The sequence below is a fragment of the Hipposideros armiger genome, unplaced genomic scaffold, assembly GCF_001890085.2.
Source record: "Hipposideros armiger isolate ML-2016 unplaced genomic scaffold, ASM189008v1 scaffold_400, whole genome shotgun sequence".
NCBI lineage: Eukaryota > Metazoa > Chordata > Mammalia > Chiroptera > Hipposideridae > Hipposideros > Hipposideros armiger.
The window spans coordinates 593,343-615,481 of NW_017731750.1; the positions used below are offsets into that span (position 1 = coordinate 593,343).

Below are 22,139 nucleotides of genomic sequence, written 5' to 3' on the forward strand. Positions count from 1 at the left end.
GGGTGGTAACCTGAATAGGGTGCTCTATGGGCAATGAGAGAGGTGAGAAACTGAGAAATGTGTAGATATAAAGCAAATGTGACTCTGGGTCATAGAAATATTCTATATCTTTATTGGGAGGTGGTCACATAGGTGTATCTTTATCAAAATCACCAAATCGATACACATAAGATCAAGGCACCTCACTATATGTATATTTTACCTAAAAACAGTGTTCTGTAAAGTGAGAAAGAAAGGTGCAAAACAATACATTCTTGTACAAAGAAGCAGCATATATCTGTACAATATGTCTGGGAGGACACGGAAAATACTAATAGTTCTTGCCTGGTGGGAGAAGAGCAGAGTTTCTGGAAGACAGAGGTGGGAAGGAGATGTTTTACTGAATATTGTTTTTGACTTTGGAATTTTGAACTATGTGAGGGGACTTAGAGATACACTGGGAATGGGATTGGGGAAGAGAAAGGTGCCAAGAATGACTCCAAAGTGGTCTGGCTTCCAAAATAGAGGATTATGCCAAGTATTGAACTAAAAGCTACAAATAAAAGGTATGAAACCTAGTGAGGCCTTGCTGGGAAATGGGGAAAAAGTGATCCAAAGTGCAGGAGAGGGACTGGCTGAGGCAGGAAAAGACATGGGCTTTTCAGTGGGGAAGGAGGAGGATATGACACATGTTGAGGAAGGGGGCAGGTTTGAATGGAGCGGAGTGATAAACGTTACTTTTACGTATATCTCTGTTGACTTTGCCAATTGATGACAAATTGAGAGGAATCAATACATTGCACATTTCTTCTCCCCCTAGTTGAAATTTTTTTAAATGCTGGGGTCAGGCAGATGGGGATCAAAATGCCAGCTTTGTTTTGCACCTGGAATGAGGTAATTTACTACTTGGCCATTCACAGGAGCTGAGGGACACATGAACGCCCCAAGCCAAATAACGTCCTTTGCAGGCAGGAGTAGCCCACAAGAGAGTACAGGTGGTTGAGCCAGACATCCTTTTCCTTCTTCCCAATTTACCAATAGAGAAGTGAGCGAGGAAGCATATCACTAATTGATATGGCTCCACATGGAAACATGAAATCCAAGCAAAGGAGATTCCATATCACTAACTTTTCCTCAGCATTCTTGTAAAAATGTTTATTTCTCTACACTTCTGCCAAACTTGGGTGTTATGAGTATTTTAACATTTTAATCTATTGATTGGGCTAAAAATGTTATCTTATTGGAGATATTTTTCAACTACTGTTGCCTGAGACTCACTTTTGTAGCTTGTGATTCAGTTGGTTTGGCATGATACTCATTTGTGCATTTAAAAACATTCAAAAATCTCATTTCTGAAAATCGTGTTACATAGCCAACATTGAGAAAGCACTGACATTTTATTGGGGGTGGGTGTGGTGGTGTCGGTGAATGCTCCTCTCTACCTTGATTTTATTCTTTGATTAGAAAATTGCTTTATTTCTAATCTAATCCTCCACTTTCCCAATTAAAAAATGGGTACCCTAAAATTGGTGATGGCAGGTCACAGGAAACTCCCCTCCCCAGCCTCTGGCTAGTGGGGAAGGAGGAGCCTTGATCTTTCTGAAGTCCACCCACATGTCCATATCTCTGCTCTAGCTTAGGGGAGGGGAATACTGTTAGGGGGGCTCTGTGGCCTACAGCACTGTGCTGGTTCTCAAGCTCGGGAAATGTGGTCAATCCCAGCACCCTGTTTCATTTTAGTTCAACTTGTACAGTGTCTGGCAACTATTCCTCAACATTTGTAGGAAAAGGTTAAGGTTGTCTGAAGTTTCGCTTTAGTTTTCATATTAGTCGTTAGTGCCTTTGTTGATTTTTGTAGTTTCAGGGAGGAGGCTTTAAAAATATTGGGTTGTCAGAAAAGTCATGACGCATTTTTGCAAAGCAAAACATAGAAAAAATATGTCATGACTTTCCCGACAACCCAATATCTACTTATACTGTCTCATTTCCTGGAAGCCCCTCCTTCCTTCCCTGAATTAAAAAAAAAAATGCTCAGAAGTATTTATGTTGAAAAGCAGTAATTTCTTGCTCCAGGCTTTCTCACATGCCCTGAGGCAACTATATTTAAACAAATCTGTTTCAATATGCATAGATTAAATAATATGCTCAGAATATTTTCTTAATTTATAGATTTTAGATAATATATTTTGATTCTCTTATACTTTGATTATGTCCTATTTTTAGATCTTTGATTATTTATTGTATCAGTCAGATTGGGCTAGGCTTGTTTCTAATTCTATCAATTTTGCTTTATATATTTCGAGCCATATGTTATTAGGTATATGTGTTTTAGAAATATTATATCTTCCTGGGAGATTGACACTTTCATCATTATGAAGTGTCATTCTTTATCTTTAGTAAAACCTCTTTACCTTAGAATTCGCTTTGTTTGAAGGAAACTGGACTTTTGGTGGTGAGCACACAATAGAGTATACAGATTCCGAATTATAATATTATACAACTGAAATTTATATAATATTATTAAGCAATGTTATCTCACTAAACAACTTACAAAAAGAGCGTGCTGTAAACGAAGGATTATGATTAATCCAATTCTGTGCCTCAGCAATCTATAAACAAACACACAAATAAACAATAAAGCAATAGAAAGGGAGGCTTGGAGGTCCAAGCTTCCACATTTCTTCCCTGCATCCTCCCATAAAGCTACCTCTGCGTCTGTGCCACTAAAGATGCAAATAAAGTTCACAACTGAGAAGAATAGGAAAAGGATAATTGTTTGATACTGGTACACTCATGTCAGCTTTCTTCCAGTTAGCATTTGCATAGACCATCCTTTCACATTTGAAAATTCTCCATTTAACATGTGTTTATTATAAGCAAAATCTAGCCAGACATTTTTATATTCGTATCTAGTCTAACAGCCTTGGTCTTGAAGTTAGAATATAGTTAGTCTGATAACACTGAATTCAGTTACTGATTTATCTGGATTTCCATCTACAATCTTACTATTTACTTTCCATTCATCTTACCTGTTTTTATGTTCCCCCTTTTACCACTTTCTTCCTTTTTGTGGAATTAATCAAGTATTATTCCATTTCTCTCTTATTAGTTCTTTGTTATTCTTTTATTGATTACCCTAGAGATTGGCATATGTATCTTGGCCAACTGGTATATACCCTAAATTAGTATGTTTACCACTTTGATATGATCAATGCAAGGACATGAGAAAATTTCAGCCACATTTACCCCATTCCCAAGTTTTGTGTGATTGTTATGTGTTTTATTTTTTTGTATATTTAAAAACTTACAAACATTATTATGAAGATATATTATTATTTTTATTGGATTAAAACATACCCATTGTTAGTTAGATTTACCCTAAATTGACCATTTCCAGTGCTCTTTATTTTTCTTTCTCTGTTTCTCCCTCTGGAATCATATTTTTCCTACCTGAACAACTCACTACAACATAGATGTGTATTGGTGACACATCCACTATCTGTATGTTTAAAAATGTATTCACTTCACCTTAAAAAATTGTTTTCAATCATAGTTTTTAAATTATTTTCTTTACTTTTTATTATTACTTTTTGTTAAATTTATTGGGGCAACATTGGTTAGTAAAATTATATAGGCTTCAAGTGTACATTTCAATAATACATCATCTATATATCACATTGTGTGCTCACCACCCAGAGTCAGTTCTCCTTCCATCACCATAGATTTGACACCCTTTTCCTTCTTCTACCACCCCCCTCCCCGCTTACCCTCTGGTAACCACTGAACTGTTGTCTGTGTCTGAGTTTTTTCTACTTTCTTTGTTTGTCTTCTTTGTTTGCTGCTTTCAGTTGTATATCCCATAATAATGAAATAATAATGAAGTCATATAATACTCTACTTTCTCTGTCTGGCTTATTTCACTTAGCATGGTCATCTCAAGATCCATCCATGTGGTTACAAATGGCAGTATTTCATCTTTTCTTGTGGTCAGATCATATATATATATATATATATATATATATATATATATATATATATATACACACGTTCTGACAATTGAGATCACGAACTCACCACCATGCACTTACATTGGCAGCACTGTACAAACAACTCGATAAGGTTTCATAACCTTGGTATATCAGTGTCTCACAGCTATGTTTGTGTTGACATGTGGTGGTGTCTTGCTGAGTAGAGTTCGTTATTGTTGTTTCGTGTTTTGTGTACCATCATGAGAATGCCTTATCTTGAATTAGAGCAATGAACAAATGTTAAATTTCTTGTTAATGTCAAGAGTGGAAGAGAAATCAAGGACATGTTAATCCAAGTTTATGGAGATAATGTCATGAAGAAAATGGTCATGTACAAATAGATTAAATGTTTTTCTGAGGGGAAAGATCATGTCACTGATGAAGAGAGAGGTCAGGACAACCAGTAACGAGCAGAACTGACCAAAACATTGCAAAAATTCATTGAATTGTGCATCAAAATCATTGGCTGACTATGAGAAGCATAGCAGACCAAATAAACATAGGAGAATCTTCACTGAAAATCTTGGCATGAGAAAAGTGTGTGCAAAAATTGTCCTGAAGGAGCTCACCGATGAACAAAAGCAAAGGAGAATCAAAGTTTGCCAAGACCTTTTGGAGAGGCAAGACAATGTTTTGGGCTGTGTTATCACTGGTGATGAAACATGTGTGTGCCAATAAGACCCTGAAACAAAGCGTCAAAGTACACAGTGGAAGTCGGCCAATTGTCCAAGACCAAAAAATTTCCGTCAGTCCAAATCAAGAGTCAAAACGATGTTGCTAAACTTTTTTGATATTAGAGGAATTATTCATTATGAATTTGTACCAACTGGACAAACAATGAACCAAGTTTGCTATTTGGAAGTGCTGAAAAGGCCGTGTGAAAAAGTTAGTCAAAAATGATCTGAACTTTTCTCCAATTCATGGCTCTTGCATCACGACAATGTACCAGCTCACACAGCACTGTCTGTGAGGAAGTTTTTAGCCAGTAAACAAGTAACTGTATTGGAACATCCTCTCTACTCACCTGATCTTCTCACCAATGACTTCTTTCTTTACCCAAAGATAAAGGAAATATTGAAAGGAAGACATTTTGATGACATTCAGGACATCAAGGTTAATACGACGATAGCTCTGATGGCCATTCTAGAAAAAAAGCTCCAAAATTGCTTTGAAGGGTGGACTAGGTGCTGGCATCAGTGCATAGATTCCCAAAGGGAGTACTTCAAAGGTGACTGTAGTGATATTCAGCAATAAGGTACGTAGCACTTTTTGTAGGATGAGTTCGCGAACTTAATTGTCAGATCTAGTAAAGGGATTTGTTTTTGAAAGGAGGAGGTTATTAATTGTGAATTAAATTTCTTTAAGAGATATAGGGCTATTCAGATTTTCTCTTTCTTCTTGGATCTGTTTTGTTAATTGTATTTTTCAAGGAATTTTTCTATTTTATTTAAGTTGTCAAATTTACTGGAATAAAGTTGTATATAATATTTCTTATGTCTTGAAGATCTATAATGAAACTGCTTCCATCATGCATGATCTTGGTAATTTGTGTTTTTACCATATTTTGAAATCAGGTCAGATAGAGATTTATCAATTTTATTGAAATTTTCATTAAATTTTTCTATTTTTTGTCCATTTTCTATTGTATGTCCATTTTTTATTTCACTGATTTCTGCTCTTATTTTTATTATTTCCTGCCTTTTATTTTCTTTGGGTTTAATTTGCTCTTCTTTTTCTAGCTTTCAAAAAGTGCAATTTTCCCTTTATACACTGTTGTAGCTGCAACCCACAAATTTTAATACATTATGTTTTCATTTTATTTGGTTCAAAATATTTTTAAACTTCCTTTGTGATTTATCCTTTGACTCATACATTATGTAAAATTGTGTTTTACTTATAAAACACTTGAGAATTTTCCAGGTATCTTTTGTTATTGATTTCTAATTTATTTCCATTGGGGACAGAGAATGTTTTCTGTATGATCTCAATGCTTTTAAATGTATTGAGAATCCATCCATGACCCAACATATGGGCTATCTTTTATGAACATTCCACACATGCTTAAAAAAATTGTATATGTTACTGTTATTTATGCAGTACTCCATAAATTTAATATAGTCAAGTTATTTGCTAGTGTTCCACAAGTCTTCTATAGCTTTACATGTTTTGTCCATTCTGAAAGCATTGTGTTAAAGTCTCCCACTATGCTTATGAAATTGTTGTTTTCTTCATGTATGTGATTTATGTATTTTAAAGCTTTGTTTGGGTACCTTCGGATTATTATATTTTCTTAATAAATTGACCCTTTATCATTATGAATTACCTTATTTATCTTTGGTAATATTTTAATTTTATATCAATATAGTTGTTTCAGCTTTCTTATGATTAATATTTTGATAATATGCCTTTTTCTATCCTTGTACTTTTAACCTACCTATATTTGTATATTTAAAGAGTGTTTCTTGTAAACAGTCTTATTGTGATTTTATTTGGCTTGATGGCTTCTGCCTTTTAATTGTAGCATTGGACTCTTTAAATTAAATATAATTCACAATATATTTAGATTTAAATATACCATCCTGCTGTTACTCTTCTATTTGTCCCATCTATTCTTTGTTCACTTTTTCCTTTTTTCATGTCTTCTTTGGTATTAATATTTTTTAACTATGCCATTTTATCTCCTATATTGGAGATTACTTGCTATATTTCTTTGTGCTCTAGGATTTACAATATGCACCTTCAACATATCACAGTCTAATGTCAAATAATGTACCATTTCATAGATAATGTATGTTATAACTTTATAGTATAACAGTATACTTATATTCTTCCCTCCTATCCTTGTGTTGTTGCTGTTATATACATTTTACTTATACAAATATTATAAATTTTATGATAGATGAGAATTATTTTTGCTTTAAACATTCAACTATATTTTAAAGGAACTTAAAAGTGAGAAAAAATTATTTATATTCACTAACCATTTCTGGTTCTCCTCATTCCTGAGTTTCTATTTGTTATCATTTTACTTCAGTATGATGGCTATAAATTCTTTTACTTCTTGTTTACCTGAAAAATCTCTTTCTTTCACCTCACATTTGGAGAATATTTTTGCTGGATAGAGAATGCTTCTCTTTTTCAGCTCATTCAAGAGGCTGTTTGATAATCTTCTAGTTTCATTCTTTCTGAAAAGAAGTTAGTGGTTTCTTATCTTTGTTCTCCTGAGACTTTATGCCCTTTTCCTCTGGTTGTTTTAAGATTTTCTCTTTGTCATTGGTTTTCAGTAAGTTGATCATGATGTACCTTTATGCAGCTTTCCTTGTTTTCATCCTGCGTAGGGTACATTGAACCACTTGGGTCTTTTTCTTCATAGCTTTTATCAAATTTGAAAAATTTTAGCCATTACTTAATCAAATTTTTTTCTGCCTAACTTTTCTTCACCTCCACCCCCAATACACACACTTCAGGTATTAAAAGTAAACATGTTAGATTGCTTGATACTGTCTCATGGATCATTATTATTTTCAGCCACTTTTCTTTCTGAGCTTCAGTTTCTATTGCTGTGTTTTCAAGTTCACTTTTCTTTTTTCTACAGTGTCTAATTTTATGTTATGCCCACCAGCAACTTTTTAATATTGAATATTAAAATTTTCAGTTCTTGAATTTCACTTGCTTTTTTAATAGTTTCCATTTCTTTGTTTATTGTGTTCATATTTTTCTTTAAATCTTTGAACATATTTATAATAGATATATGAAAGCCCCTGTCTGCTAATTTTGTCATTCCCATTATTTCTGTTTTTGTTTTTATGGACACATTGTTATGTTATTGTGAATGTTACATTGTAGAAATTCTGGATTTTGCTTTTGTCTTTTAAGAGTTTTGAAGTTTGTTAGGCAGTTAAATTACTTGAAAATTAGCTTTATCCATTTGATGATTTTTAAAGCTTTTGTGGGGTAGTAGAATAGCCTCTATTCTAATGCTCATTTAGTCCTACTACTAAGGTGCACTCTACCTATGTCTCTACTGTAATTCCAGGTGTTCTCTTCACTCAGGCTTATCAGAACTTGAATAACTTCCAGTTATTTCTTTTTTATAGATTTTTATTGGGGAATTGGGGGATGGGAACAGCACTGGGGAATTGGGGGAAGGGGAACAGACAAGTTACTGTCGTTCTGTTCTTCAGTATAGTTGTGGAGGACGTTGCTTCACTGGCCCAAGTTGGCACCATCATTGCGCTCTTCCCAGGCGAGGCAGATCAGTCGCCGGCTTCTGGACGGCCGCTCACAGCGGCTGCTGGCCGCTCACGCTGGCTGCTGGCTACACACGGTAGCCCATGGCAACCCACTGCCACAGGGGCTGCAGCCTACGCCATCGCCGGTGACTCACAGCAGCCCAGCTCTAGGTTGAGCCGTTGTTCAGCATCTTAGCTGTGGAGGGCAGTGTCACTGGCTCTCATATGTGGGATCCGAACCGGGGCCCTCTGGCATCCCAAGCCAGTTCTTAACCATCACGCCACTTGGCCGGCCCCTTCCAGTTCTTTCTTACCTTTAAGAACTGTTCAACTTAAATATCTCCATTAACTGTTCTTTGCCTGGCCACATGGAATTTTATCCTATGTACGCACATCTTAGTTATCAACCAAGAACTCAAAGGAATCCCTATAAAGATATTCTCAGCTCTTTAGCTGAGAATATATAGTTTTCTATAAAGTTTTCTCTTTCCAGTTCTCTGCCTGACAAATTCCAGGTACATAAGCCACCATGAACTCTGATTTCTATCGCCTCAACTCATTGAGACCACTGTGCTCTGTTTTGGTTTCTTTTCCCTTTACAGTGGTATAGAAAATGCCTCCACGCAGAAAGCTGGGCAATTGTATGGTTCACTTCACTTGTTTCTCGTCTCACATGGACCACAGTCTTCCACTACCCAATTATTGGAAACAGTTAATTTATATATTTTGTCTAGTTTTTTAGTTGTTAAACTGTAGAAGGGCAAGTCCAGTACTAACTCAGAAAGAAAAAATTCCTCAGTTTTCTTTTTAGTTTATATTTTCACTGCATTCAGAATTTTAGGTGGACAGTTATTTTCTTTTAGCACACCAAAAATTATATCAACTTGTATAATTTCTTTTGAAAATTCATCTGTTGTTCTTCTGAAAGTAAGGTGTGTGTGTGTGTAAAAGAAGGAAATTGGCTTCTTTTAATATTTGCCTTTGGTTTTTAGGAATGTAATTATGATGTGGCTTTCTTTGTACATATCTTGCTTGGAGTTTCTAGGACTTCCTGAATCTGTGGCTTAACGTCTTTATCAGTTTTAAAAAGTTCTCAGCCAAAATTACATCTACCCCATTCTTTCTTTCTCTCCTTTCCTTTTCAGGCTTCAATTACATGTTTGACTATTCACCATGTTCTGTGTATAGCTTAAGCTCTTTTCTCTTTTTTTTCATTCTTTTTTCTGTTCATAATTTAGTAGAATATTTTCTACTGACTGAATTAACCATTCACTAATCTATTTTGCTGCGTCTAATCTGCTTCATGTACATTTATTAAGTGCATACTTTTTTTGTTTGGTTCCAGAATTACTATTTTATTTTGTTTTTAAAATAAATTACAGTTCTTTCCTGATGAATTTCTGTGCACTTATTCATTTTTTAACATTTATTATAATTATTTTAATATTTATTTTCTATCATTCCAATAATGGATCACCTATGTTTTCATTGCTTGTTTTTTTCTCTTGATTTTTCTTAATTTGTCCCTCTCACCTGGCATGTTTAGCAATTTTTAATTAAATGCCAGGTATTATATCTGAAAATTGCAATGGCTCTACATGTTGTTCTCTCCCCTCAGATAGATTTTAATTTTCATCTGGCGGGCAGTTAGGATAGATGTGGATCAACTTTGGCTAACCAATAATTGAGGTAATTTGAAAATGGATTTGATTCTCTGAAGGCTTTTGGCTTGCTCTTAGTCTTAATGCATATAGTCTGTCAAGAGCTTCAGTTGAAACCCTGGGGCATTTATCAGTGCCCTTCCTGCTTGGTAGGTTCTAAATTCCAATTTTTGTTCTGTTGGTATTATGAGATTCCTGAGTATCCTCCTTCACTGTGTGGTTATTTAGCTGCTGCTTGGCTTCTTTTCTTTGCCTTTTACCCCATGCAGCTTCAAATGAGGCAAATGCTTTGGGGTGGGGGGTGGGGGTGGGGAAGGGTGGAATGGAGTAGAATGATGCTTTCCCTTTTCTAAGGTTTCCTTTCCCTTGGATTTTAGTCTCTCAGATCCCAGCTATATTGGTAGCACTGAAACCTGATTATTTTCTCTCTTTGCCTGTAATACTCTCAAAATCTCTGAGATTTTACTTTCTTTTTGGCCTTTTGGTCCAATGCAACTTGGAAATCAGCTTATGTTTCAAAAGGAAAGGTGGCAGAGAATGTCAGGTTAACACCAATGCCTTTCTCTTCTTTCTGGGTTCTTGGCCTCATTCTTGAGTTCTTAACTTTGATTCCATTATTCTATTGGCTAAGACAAGTCTTTGAGTATTTTTTCCAGAAAAAGTTAAAAAGCTATTTTCTCATTATTTCTTTGGAAGATATTTTTCTCTTACTTTCAAATGTGATAACAATCTAACTGAGCATGTAAGTCCTGGATGAGACCATTTTACATTCTAAGTTTTTTGGTTCATTTTTTTTCTGTGATCTAGCATTACATATAACTCCTGAAGTCAAACTTGATTTTATTCCTTTGTTGATAACTGGTTCTTTCTTTGTTGATAACATGAGTTTTTCTTAACCCTGGGCACTAAAAGAATTATCAGCATATGTGCTAATATAAACCCCTTTTGTTAATAATTCTGTAACAGAGTGATTTTTCTTTGCAATGTTTTCTTTTTCTTGTAGGTATACACTATATATTTATTGCCTTGAAATAAAATAAATACAGGGCATTTTTCTCATGTTTTAAAATATTAAACCAATATTAAAATATTTGTTGTAGAATATTCATATAAAATATCTAAAAATTAGATGCCCCTCTAATACTGATTCTCCAGAGTTAGGCAGCTAACAGGTAGTATTTTGATTATATTCTGTTCAGATATATTATGTATATATAGTTACTACATACAAGCTTCCTTTTTCAAAAATGGCATCATATACACTATTTTGCAATTTGATTTTTCTACTTTACAACATAGTTTGTACATCTTTCCAAGTTAACAAATTTTTCTGGTTATCTATTGCTGCATAACGAATCACCCCAAAATTAAGTGGCTTAAAGTAACAATTTATTACTACTTCTTTCGTCTGTGGGTCACAGACTAAAGGCACAGTGGAGGTGCTACAATATATGAGACTTCAGCTGGGACAACTCTTACAGCAGGTGCTAGAATAGCTGGAGACTGGTTAAACCTCTCTCTCTCTCTCTCTCTCTCTCTCTCTCTCTCTCTCTCTCTCTCTCCCCTCCCCCCATCTACTTTCCTTCACACAGCCTCTACACAGCATGGTGGCCTCCAGGTAATCAGACTTCTTAAATGGCTATTCAGGGCTTCAAGAGTGTTCAGAGACAGGAAATGAAAGCTTCCAATTTCTGAAGTCTTAGGCCTGGAAACTGGCACAAAATAACTTCTTTATTATATTAAAGAAGTAACACATCCTGTCCAGGTTCAAGGTTAGAGAGATGTAGATACCAACTCTTGAAGAGAGAATATTTGTGGCCATATTTAATTCATCATAGTAAAAAATGATTTACATACTTCCAATATGAAAAATACCCAGAAAAATCCCAAAGCTTCAAAAAGTCTCATCTCCTTGTGACACCAGACTCAGGCTTGAGGTCCTGGATCTGTTCATCTAAAACAGGTCTAGGTGGATGAGCCTCCTTTGGTGAAGTTCTTCTTAATCTGAAGATCCGTGAACTAAAGAGATAAGTTATTTCCTTCCTCCTCTCCTCTAAACACCTAACATACACCAGTGAGTCAATAGACACTCCATTCAATAAGGGAGGATATGGGAGGTATTTCTTGTAGCAGTCACTGGTTTTTAGCAATTCCAAAATCCATCTGGGAACACGTCATCAGTTCCTTAATTAGGGCCTGGTCCTGCTTCTTGGGAATGATTCTCTAGCTCTTGGCTTCACCTTTTGGGCTTTTGGGTCCACACTTCGAGTCATTTTCCCTCTTTTATTAGAAATGGCCTGTTTACAGCCTGTTTATCGCCTCTTGGATTGGGGATCCAAAGGTCCGTTTTCATTTTGTACTGTCTTTGTCCCTTCAGTCCCAAGCTACTATACTTTTTAAAACAACGTTGAAGGCTTCTTGTGATTCAAATTATAAAGACCCATTAGACAAAAGCCATACTTGTAAATCTATAAAAATGGGTCTTTCTCTATCTTCAGCTCCCAGTGAGGCTGCAAAGGAACCATGTCTCTAAGGTCTGAAACCATCGAACTCCTAGAAGAAAATATAGGAAGTAAATTTGCAGACATTACCCTCAGTAATATTTTTACTAATGTATCCCCTCGGGCAAGGGAAGTAAAAGAAAAAAATAAACATATGGGATTACACCAAACAAAATTTTTTTCACAGCAAAGGAAACCATCAATAAAAGAAAAAGACATCTTACTGAATGGGAGAAGATATTTGCCAGTGATACATCTGATAAGGGATTAATATCCAAAATTTATTTTAAAAAACTCATTCAACTCAACACCAAAAAAATAAAATACCCAATTAAAAAATGGGCAGAGGACATGAAGAGACATTTCTCTAAAGAGAACACACAGGTGGCCAATAGACATATGAAAAAATGCTCAACCTCACTAATCATTAGAGAAATGCAAATAAAAACCACAATGAGATACCACCTCACTCGGATAAGAATGGCTATCATCAATAAATCAACAAACAACAAGTGCTGGTGAGGATGTGGAGAAAAGGGAACCCTGGTACACTGTTGGTGGGACTGGAGATTGGTGCAGCCACTATGGAAAGCTGTATGAAGGTATCTCAAAAAACTGGAAATGAAACTACCGTATGACCTAGCAATTTCACTCTTAAGTATCTATCCAGAGAAATCCAAAATGCTAATTCGAAAAACTATATGCACCCCTATGTTTGTTGCAGTGCTATTCACAATAGCCAAGATATAAAAACAACCAAAATGTCCATCGGTAGACGACTGGATTAAGAAATTGTGGGGCCGGCCGAGTGGCGCGTTGGTTAAGAACTGGTTTGGGATGCCAGAGGGCCCCGGTTCGGATCCCATATATGAGGGCCAGTGACACTGCCCTCTACATCTAAGATGCTGAACAACAGCTCAACCTGGAGCTGGGCTAACATGGGTCGCCGGCGACGGCGTAGGCTGCAGCCCCTGCTGCAGTGGGTTGCCATGGGCTACCGTGTGTAGCCAGCAGCCAGCGTGAGCGGCCAGCAGCCGCAGTGAGCGGCCGTCCAGAAGCCGGCGACTGATTTGCCTCACCTGGGAAGAGCGCAATGATGGTGCCAGCTTGGGCCAGTGAAGCAACATCCTCCACAACTAGACTGAAGAACAAAAACAACAGCAACTTCTCTGTTCCCCTTCCCCCGATTCCCCAATAAAATCTTTAAAAAAAAAAAAAGAAATTGTGGTACATTTATACAATGGAGTACTACTCGCTCATAAAAAAGAATGAAATCTTACCATTTGCAACAATATGGGTGGACCTAGAGCATATTAGCCTAAGTGAAATAAGTCAGATGGGGAAAGACAAATACAACATGATCTCACTTATATGTGGAATCTAAAGAACAGAATAAATGAGCAATTAAAGATGCTTAGAAGCTCGTTTAAGCATGCCCTTAAATACGTGTGAGGTGTTAACAAAGGATCTCACAGCCCCATCCTTAACTTAGTCTTTGTCCAGAGATCATAGTTTATTGTCCTGGATTTGAAATTTTTGTCTGGAGATATCAGAATGAGAAAATTATCCTTTCTAAGCCATGAAGTCCTGGTTCTTTCTTTTTTTTTTTTTTTAAGCTGAGCCATCCTGCTACCTGTTGGCAGCTGAGCGGCTGCTCAGCTTGGGCCGGGACTCAAACCGCTGTTGCTCAGAGCTCACACTCTTGAGCGAGCTCTTAACCAACTGAGCCACTCGGCCGGCCCTTCCTGGTTCTTTCTATTTCCTCTAAATTCTACTCAAAAAAAAAAAGTTTCTTCTTTAATTCCTGTCTGCTTGTCTTTAGCATAGGCATCTAGAAAAATTCAGTTGGCACTTTCCACATTCAACTTGGAAATGTCCCTAGTCAGATCCAAGAGTTCATTAGACATTCTATCCATTTGTTGCATTATTACAGCCCACAGTTTTGCTAACTGTCCTATGAATACATGACTCAGGTGCTCTTTTCTCCAGCTTCCACGAACAGTTTTCTTGGTGTCCTTCAAATCTTTTCCAAGAGTCTTCCTGAGGCCCTTGCAGCTTTTGCTTTCAAGGCCTTTCTAGCTTCTGCTCATTGTCCAACCCTAAAGCCAGTGTTTTAAGTTTTTGTTACAGCAGCACTCTGCTTCCAGATACCAGTTTGTTCTCGTTACCTGCTGCTGCCTAACAAACCACTCTGAAACCTCTTCCCACAAAGTAGAGAATGTGCCTTGGGATGTGCATTCTATACTCTGTATTTTGATGGAATGCATGGAAAACTTTACCTTCCAGCATACACTTGCCCAAATGATTTTTCTTGTTCTGCCTATTTGTATTCAGAATATAACAGATCCCTTCATCACTCTTTACCCTTGGCTGTTTTGGGCACTACAAGTAGATGTATTTTGGAGGTAAAACAAAAGAAGGAAGGCTGGGAGAAGGGAAGAGGCAGAGAGGCAGGGATAACTTTGGCCATGTCAAAAAGTGATTACCAGGTAGTAAGTTAGTGATCGTCCAGGTGTCTGATTTGTGCACCTCTGATCTCCAAAGCTAGAGACAGGTGGCAGAACAAAGTTAATGTGTACACATAGCTGTGTCCTGGAGGGCTGAATTATTTTGGGTTAAAGAGAGCACTTAGTCTAAATCAATCCAGCTACAAATTCATGATAAAGGGAAGTCCCTTCTACCTATTTTGTTCTATGCTGATTTGAGCTTCCATTCTGACAATTGGTACAAGATTTTTTTTGGCATTTTAATATGAATAAAAGTTAGAGCAAACCCTTGCTCTAACCCTTGCTCAGGGCCTGTGAACCTGCAACTCCCTTAACCTGTCTCAAAATTGTCAGAGGATGAGGACCGGGAAAACATTTGACATGCTCTCCAAAGTCTGTCATCTGGCTTCTATAACTCTTGAGGTCCCCTGAGCTTAATAGCCTTGATTTATGCCCCTTCCAAAGGTAATGTCTTTGAGATGTGTCAATTACTCACTGATAATAACAATAGCCAACATTTGTTGAAAGCTTACTTTATGCCTGGAACTGAGTTAGCTGAGGGAACTGCTATTCATGTTATCACATTTAATCTTTGCAACCACCTTATGGGGTAAATACCAGAATTATTCCATTTTACAGAGGAGGTCAGTTGAGATTTAGCGAGAACAAAGAATTTACCCAAATTCACACAGTAGGTGAGGGCAGATAACTTCTGCCAGAAGTGCCCAACCCTGGTTAAATGGTGACCCATACATTCTATCATGTGTGTATACAGACCTGCTGGGGGGCTTTGGTGATCCAGTTACCATCCAGAAAGTGACAAACAATTGCTTAGAGAAGCAACAGATTGTTAGCAGTTGCAACTTTCATTCAAACTAAGAGATCAGAGGGAAAGATCCTACTGAGATCCCCCAAATCTATTAGTTCATCTCCCTATGACCCTTCATGGAAAACCCTGGAAATGCCTCCAGTGCACATCTCTGAACCAGGTACATAAGACTCAGCCAGTGGCTAAAGAAAGTTATTAGATAATTTGGGAGGTACAAGAAACAAACAGTACTAACACAGGGGAGCAAATGCTGAATGACAGAGGTGTGGTACCCACGATGAGTGCTACAGGGACTCGGGAACCACACCCAGGCTGCAAGCCAGGAGGTGTGCATGAGGAAGGCATCTGATGAACTTGTGCTGCTGGCTGCCAGTGCCAGTGCCCACACTTCCTTGGCAGCTGTACAGCCAGCAGAGAGGTGATGGCTGAGATGTTGGATGAGATGCTTGTGGTAGTATTGCCTGCTTCGTTCCTGATCAGTGTAAGACTTTTTATGCTATAGCTTTTCTTTGTTTGATTCTGGGAATTGGAGGCATCTGAGCTGGCGAGCAGTCTTTCTGCCAGTAGAGTGGGCAAGCAATGGGGACCCTGGAAAGGAGGGTGCTGTAAGAAAAGACCAGCCTGCTGCAGCCAGGTGGGTTGTTCCTTCGCCTTTGGCACACCCAGGGAGGAGCAGAAAGGAACCGACAGGCCGTTGACTTTGTCTATGGGAGAGTCTGAGACCCATCTTGTTATTTTGATTTTGATTTTTACTTGACAACACAAACCTTCGTTGCACTGTGTATTCTGTCAACTTCTGGACACATGAGAGGCAGACAGGTGGGGATCAGGAAAGGTGACTGGAGACTCCAAGCTAGTGTGCTGCCCTTTTGGTTTGGGGCAGAAGAGAAAAAAGGGGTCTGTATGCAAATAGACTTGGCAGATAGTCTTTGAGACATCCAGCTCACACCTGTGTCTAAGCACTTTCTCCCCCTCATCAAATCTATTATTTGACCTTGGAAGGAGAAGTGGGAGCAAACCACGTGTTCTCAGGACCCAGGGGAGCAGGGTGAGAGGTTGGCAGGCGGTGGCTGAAGACATGCCTCGCTAGATAGTGGTAAGGTGGCACGCCGAATTCTCCACCTCCTCCACCGGTTTTGGCCGCCCGGGCGCGGGCGCGGACGCAGGTGTGATTGTGGCCCAGGGGTGTGGGCGCCGGTGATGAAGTAGTTAAGGTGGGGGTCGTCTGGGTGAGTTATCCAATACCAAGGAACAGCAGTTTGCCGGAGTTAACGTGGGCAGCTTCTTTGGGGAGGAAAGGAAGCAAGACAGTCTGCCAAGCTTCAGCTCGCCCCCCGCGTGTGCCTGTGAGTGCGCGCGCGAGGATGAGTGCGCGCGCGCCGAGGCGTTCCTCAGGTTGCGCTGCCTGGAAACCGAGGGAGCTATTGGCGAGGCGACAGAGTGGGGGCGGGGGCTTCCCGGCCCTCGGAGAAGCGGGGCGCTGGCGGCCGAGGCGAGCCCTGAACCCCGGCTCCCGGCACAGACGAAGGCAGAGCGGGGCGGGCGCTGAGGGCGGCCTCCAGGCCCTGGGGGGACCGCCGGGGAGGAGTTGGGGAGGAGGCCGGAGCTGCATGGAGTTTCTAGGGCGCGCAACTCCGGCGGGGCCTCGGCCACTGGGCTCCGGGGTGCAGCGAGGCAGCCGCGCACATGGGCTGAGCCCGCGCACCGGGGCTCTGCACGGCCAGCGGGAGCGAGAGGGGTAGAGGAGTCTGCCGTGCCGGGGTGCGGGGCAAGCGTCCCCAGACGGGAGCCGAGGACAAGGACAGGGAAGCACGCGCCCAGATCGCTCTCCGAGCCGACGAGGGGCTCGCGCCGGCCCGGCGCGCGCTTGGGGAGCGGCCCGGGGCGCCGTGGGAGCCCGCTGCAGCAAGGATGTCGGCGCGGGGACGCGGCTGCCGGCTGGGGGTGTGAGCGTGCGGCCGAGTGCTGCCCGCCGGCGCCCGCATCCGCGTCGCCCCCTCCCTGCGGGCCTCTGAGGGAGCCCCCCGCACCCCACCGAGGAGCCTCGAAACCCAGGTTTGGCGGCTGCGGGCCCGTGCGGCCGGCCCTGGCCCAGCGAGAGGTGAGTGCTGCCGCCCGCTCTCTCCCACCCACAGTCCCTCCCTCGCCTCCCCGCCTCGGTCCTCGCCCCTCTCCGTGGTGCCCAAAGCCCGCGGCTGTTCTGGGCTCCTGTCCCCGGAGTGGGCGGGTGGGCAGCAGACAACGCCTCCCATACCTGTTGGCCTGTGCAGGGGGCACCTCAGCTCGCCCGAGCCACCTTGCTGTCCCGTAGGGTGGCTCCTGGACGCCCTCCCGGGGGCGTGGGGCTGGGGAAGGGTCGCGGGTGTCCCACTCGCTTGTCCCGGAGCTGTGTGAGCTACAGGCTGGGAGCTGGGAGCCAGGGCGGTGGGAAGGGAAGGGAGGGCAGGGGAGCCGCCACCGCAGCCCAGGTGGGAGAGCAGCACGGCTTCCAGGTCTTCGGGAAGCCGAGAGTCATGGCGATCGCGCGAGGCGAGAGGCAGAATTCCCTCGTCTCCAGCCCCCAGCGCGGGCTGCTTGCCCTCCTGGGCGCACGCTCCTCGCAGCCACCCGCCCGGGGTCCAGGGCCCTGCCGAGTGCGGGATAACCGGGGAGGCCTCCAGCAGCCCAGCCTGGAACTTGGCTGTAGCTCAGCTGGCCCCATGGGCCCCAAGTTGCTCCAAGGGTTCGGCGCCTGGGCAGGGGCGGGCTCGAGCTCTCCGGGCAGTTTGGGTGGAAACGCGTGTTCCAGCCTCTCCGGACTGGCGCGACGGGGAGTGAACTTCCTCAGACTTGGCCTGAGGGCGCCTAGGCAGCAGCAGGTAGTTCTGGGGCCGGGCTGGGGGCTAGAGCGAGCGGGGAACGCCTCACACCAACGGGATGGATGGTGGTGCGGAGCCTGCACGGAGGGCTCCGTTTTTGCCTCCTAGGCTCCAGCCACGTGCGCCCTCTGCCCCTACCCGCACGAACATTTCCCACTGCTTCCCCCCCCTTCTTTTGGGGAGGGGTGTGTGAGGAAGGCACCTTCCTTGCCATCGGGTCTCAGGTGAACAGGTGACTGCAGTTCCTTGGGTGCCAGGACTGGAGCACCATCCCCAGGCCCTGAGCTTGTTTTTCACAGAAAAGGAGACTTTCCTGGACTTAGGGAATAGCAGTTCAGTGCTGACCGTGTGCCTGTGGTGGAGCCTGAAGTCTGATTAGTGTTAATAATAACTAATTTTAGAGTGAATAAGAGCAATCAATGAGAAAGGTGAGGTGGCCTCTAGAAGCATGGTTAGATTCCTGCCCTCTATGTCCAGACACACCAGGCATGTGTACAAATGCGAAACTCAACTCTCAGGATTTCCATGTTCTGCTTCTTTAACTGCTGACTTTCAGTCAAAAAGATAAACTCCTTTTCATTTCCGGCATCAGAGCTTTGGAAAGGGTTTTAAAGCCATTTGGTGTGAAATTGTCTTGAGGTTAGAGCAGGACGGTTTTTCTTTTTTTTTTTTTTAAATCAAAGCCGAACACGAGCTCTCCTCTTTGGCATGTTGGTGGTTTTTATTTCATCTTTGTGGGATGGAAGGAAATGTTGGGACAAGAAGAAGAAAGTGTTTGAGGAGTCCCAATTTTATTTGCTCGTTGTCTAGCTGAGGCTTTGATTGAAGCCTAGATGGTAACTGAGACCTCCCCTGTGCTTACAGCTCTGTTGTGACACCCAGTTTAGAATTCATTCCTGGGTACCAGGAGCTGCAAACCTTTGCCAGACTCTTAGGCAGTTGGTGGTGGCCCTATGAATGCCCCATGGATGCCCCTGGGCTGCCTTCCCCTGTGACCTGCCCTGCTGGAAGCCTGGCAGTGTGGCCCTCCTTTCTGAGTTCCCTGCAGACATGTGGGTTTTCGTGGCACTAGCTGCCTGAGAACGGCTATGTTTACTGAGAACCTGGTCCGCCACACTGAAGTTGGTTACTGGATGTATCCAAGTGGAGTAATGAAAACAAAACTCTCTGGAAATCCAATCCCTAGGATATTTTATTGGAGGAGCGCTAAATCCTCTTAGAATTGTTCACCAAGATCACCTTTGTCTGAACTCTGAACATAACCACTGCCAGTAAGTAACCAGGCCTTCAGCAAGGGTGCTTTTTAGAAAGAACATAATTTAATTCAGCTGGTTCTGTGGAGAAACTGATGGGCAAAACTTGATGAAGACACACCATTCCCCTTTCCTCTCTAAGAGGTGGTGGGGTTTGGGGTGGAATGAGGGTGTATGTGACAGCTGCTTGAGTGAGTTTCCCATTTATCTCCACTGTGGGGGGCCTCTGGTCAGTGCTTAATATTGGGCAGGGTTGGGCTGCCATCCAGACATTTCTTTTCCATAGTGAGTGGACAGTGTGCTCTTGGGTCACCACCAGCCAGGAAAAGAGGTGTCTGTGCGCAGCTTCGCTTTCTCAGCCTGCAGTCCAGGCTTTGCCTGCTACCCCAGTACCGGCAGCCTATACTTGGGTGCTCCTTGGGTGGCAGAAGGGGCGCTAATTCTTACATTGAGACGAATTATGGGGGCTCAGATAGAACTTCGGACATTTAAGGTCTTTGAAGGCCTTCTTAATTCATATTTCTGAGCCCCTACTTGGCGCGAGACACTTTTACACATTTGAGCTCACATAATCCTCATTTTTCATATTTGAAAACTGATGCCAATGGAGAGTAAATAACTTTCTTGGGCTGCTTAGCTTGTGGGTAAGAGGCAGAATTATGGTTTGATTCTAAGAGGCTAGGCTTTCTGATTCTAAGTCCAGGGCTCTTTCCACACTGTTGCTTAGGATCTGAAGAGTATTTTAGTAACCTTTGACCTTCGGTGCCTCTTTTAGAGTCAGACCCATAGTGGGTGCCCTGTCTGTGTTTGCTGAGCGAATCTAGGTCAGCATCTCATTCCGCATTCCTGATGAGGAACCTCTGGCAAAGGAGGAGCTGGGCTTTGTGCAGGGGGTCAGGGGAGGAGGCCCTTCCCCTCCCCCCCCACCACACAAAGGTACTTACATTCCAGCCATGTGAGGTTCCGCCCAGATTGGTTTGATTCTAGGCTGCAGCTTCTTTGTTTGCATGCTCCCTATCTATGCCCACATTAGTATGGGGTGGGTGGCATCTTTGCCTTTCATTTGAGGCATAAACTAATGTAGTCAGGGTATCTGAAATGTCTTTTCATAATGGGGAACCATTCAGGAGCGCAGTGAGCAGTGGCCTCTGATGCTTGTTAAAACCGTGTGTGTCCTGGCTCTCAAGCAATGAAACCACACTTCAGGATGGGCAAAGCCTAGGCTGATCTGTTGGCCGCTCAGTTTGAGGGTAATTCTGAGTGTGGTTAGAAAGGAGAAAAATGAAAATACAATTAGGGTTTTTAAAGTAAATTATGTTTTTAATTATTTAAACAGAATCATCTAACAAATGGTTAGTTAATACATCACCTAACAAAAATTTATTCAATGCATATTATGTGATATGGATATTGAGATGCATATGACACAGCGCCTGTCATAAAAAAATTCACAGATGAGTGGGGAAGGCAGACAATGTGTTAGGGGTACACATTTTGTGAGCAGAGACAGCACGCAACTAGCCTAGGATGCAAGTGATATCTGAGCTGAGCTTAAAGGGTGATTGTGACGTGATCACCCTTAAATGGGTATTCCAGTGCAGGGGAAATAGGGTGGGCACCGGGTGAGAGGCAAGAAAAATATAGAAAATATGAGGAAGCAGTTGGTAGTTTGGAGTTCTGGAGCTTAAAGGTTGAGACAGGGAGTACCAAGAGAAGAGGCTGGAATGATAGATGGGGGCCTTTGACTAGGACCAGGGACTCAGCATTTCACTGTTAGGGAGCAGGCAGCATGGTCCAATTAAATTTTTAGGTAAGGCCAGTTGGGGACCTTGTGCAGAATGGATTTGGCAGTGAGAAGACCAAAGGCGTGGATACCAGTGAGGTGGCTGGTGCTGAGGTCATGGTGGGATATGGAGCAGAAGAGATGTACTGGGCAAACATTTAGAATTGTGAGTTAGGGTTCCTGGGTTGCAAGCAACAGAAACCAGCTATGGCTAACAACTAAAGCAAAGAGAATGTATTACCAGTACTGATGGGAACTTGGAGGACTGAGGGCATGACTGAAGAGCCAGGCTTGGAGCAGACAGGAATCAAGCATTGAGGGGATCTTGGTGGTGGGAATTGCCTACGGTTTCTCTCAGGTGATACTATGGAAGCAAACAATCTCCAACCTTTTCCTCCATTAACAACACCATCATCATCATCAGTGTCATTGTCATCATCATAGTATTATTCTGCTACATTTAAAATGCTCGAAGAACATGTCTGCTTCATATAGCTTTGGGTCTTTATATCAAGGAGCAGCTTTCTGA

The 22,139-nt window shown here is 41.7% G+C and overlaps 1 protein-coding gene across 9 annotated transcripts in view; it reads left to right on the top strand.

The window, feature by feature from the left end:
- Nucleotides 1-22,139, top strand: part of CALN1 (calneuron 1) — a 532,500-nt gene that overhangs the window by 89,201 nt on the left and 421,160 nt on the right. Inside the window, exon 1 of one of the 9 annotated variants that reach the window (XM_019663711.1) lies at nt 16,983-17,817. The exons of 7 other annotated variants lie outside the window; for them this stretch is intronic. The gene's annotated coding sequence lies outside the window, so the exon portion shown is untranslated. Of the gene's footprint in view, nt 1-16,982; nt 17,818-18,551; nt 18,575-22,139 lie in introns of those variants that run through there. One more of the 9 variants, XM_019663714.1, reaches the window with a different exon arrangement.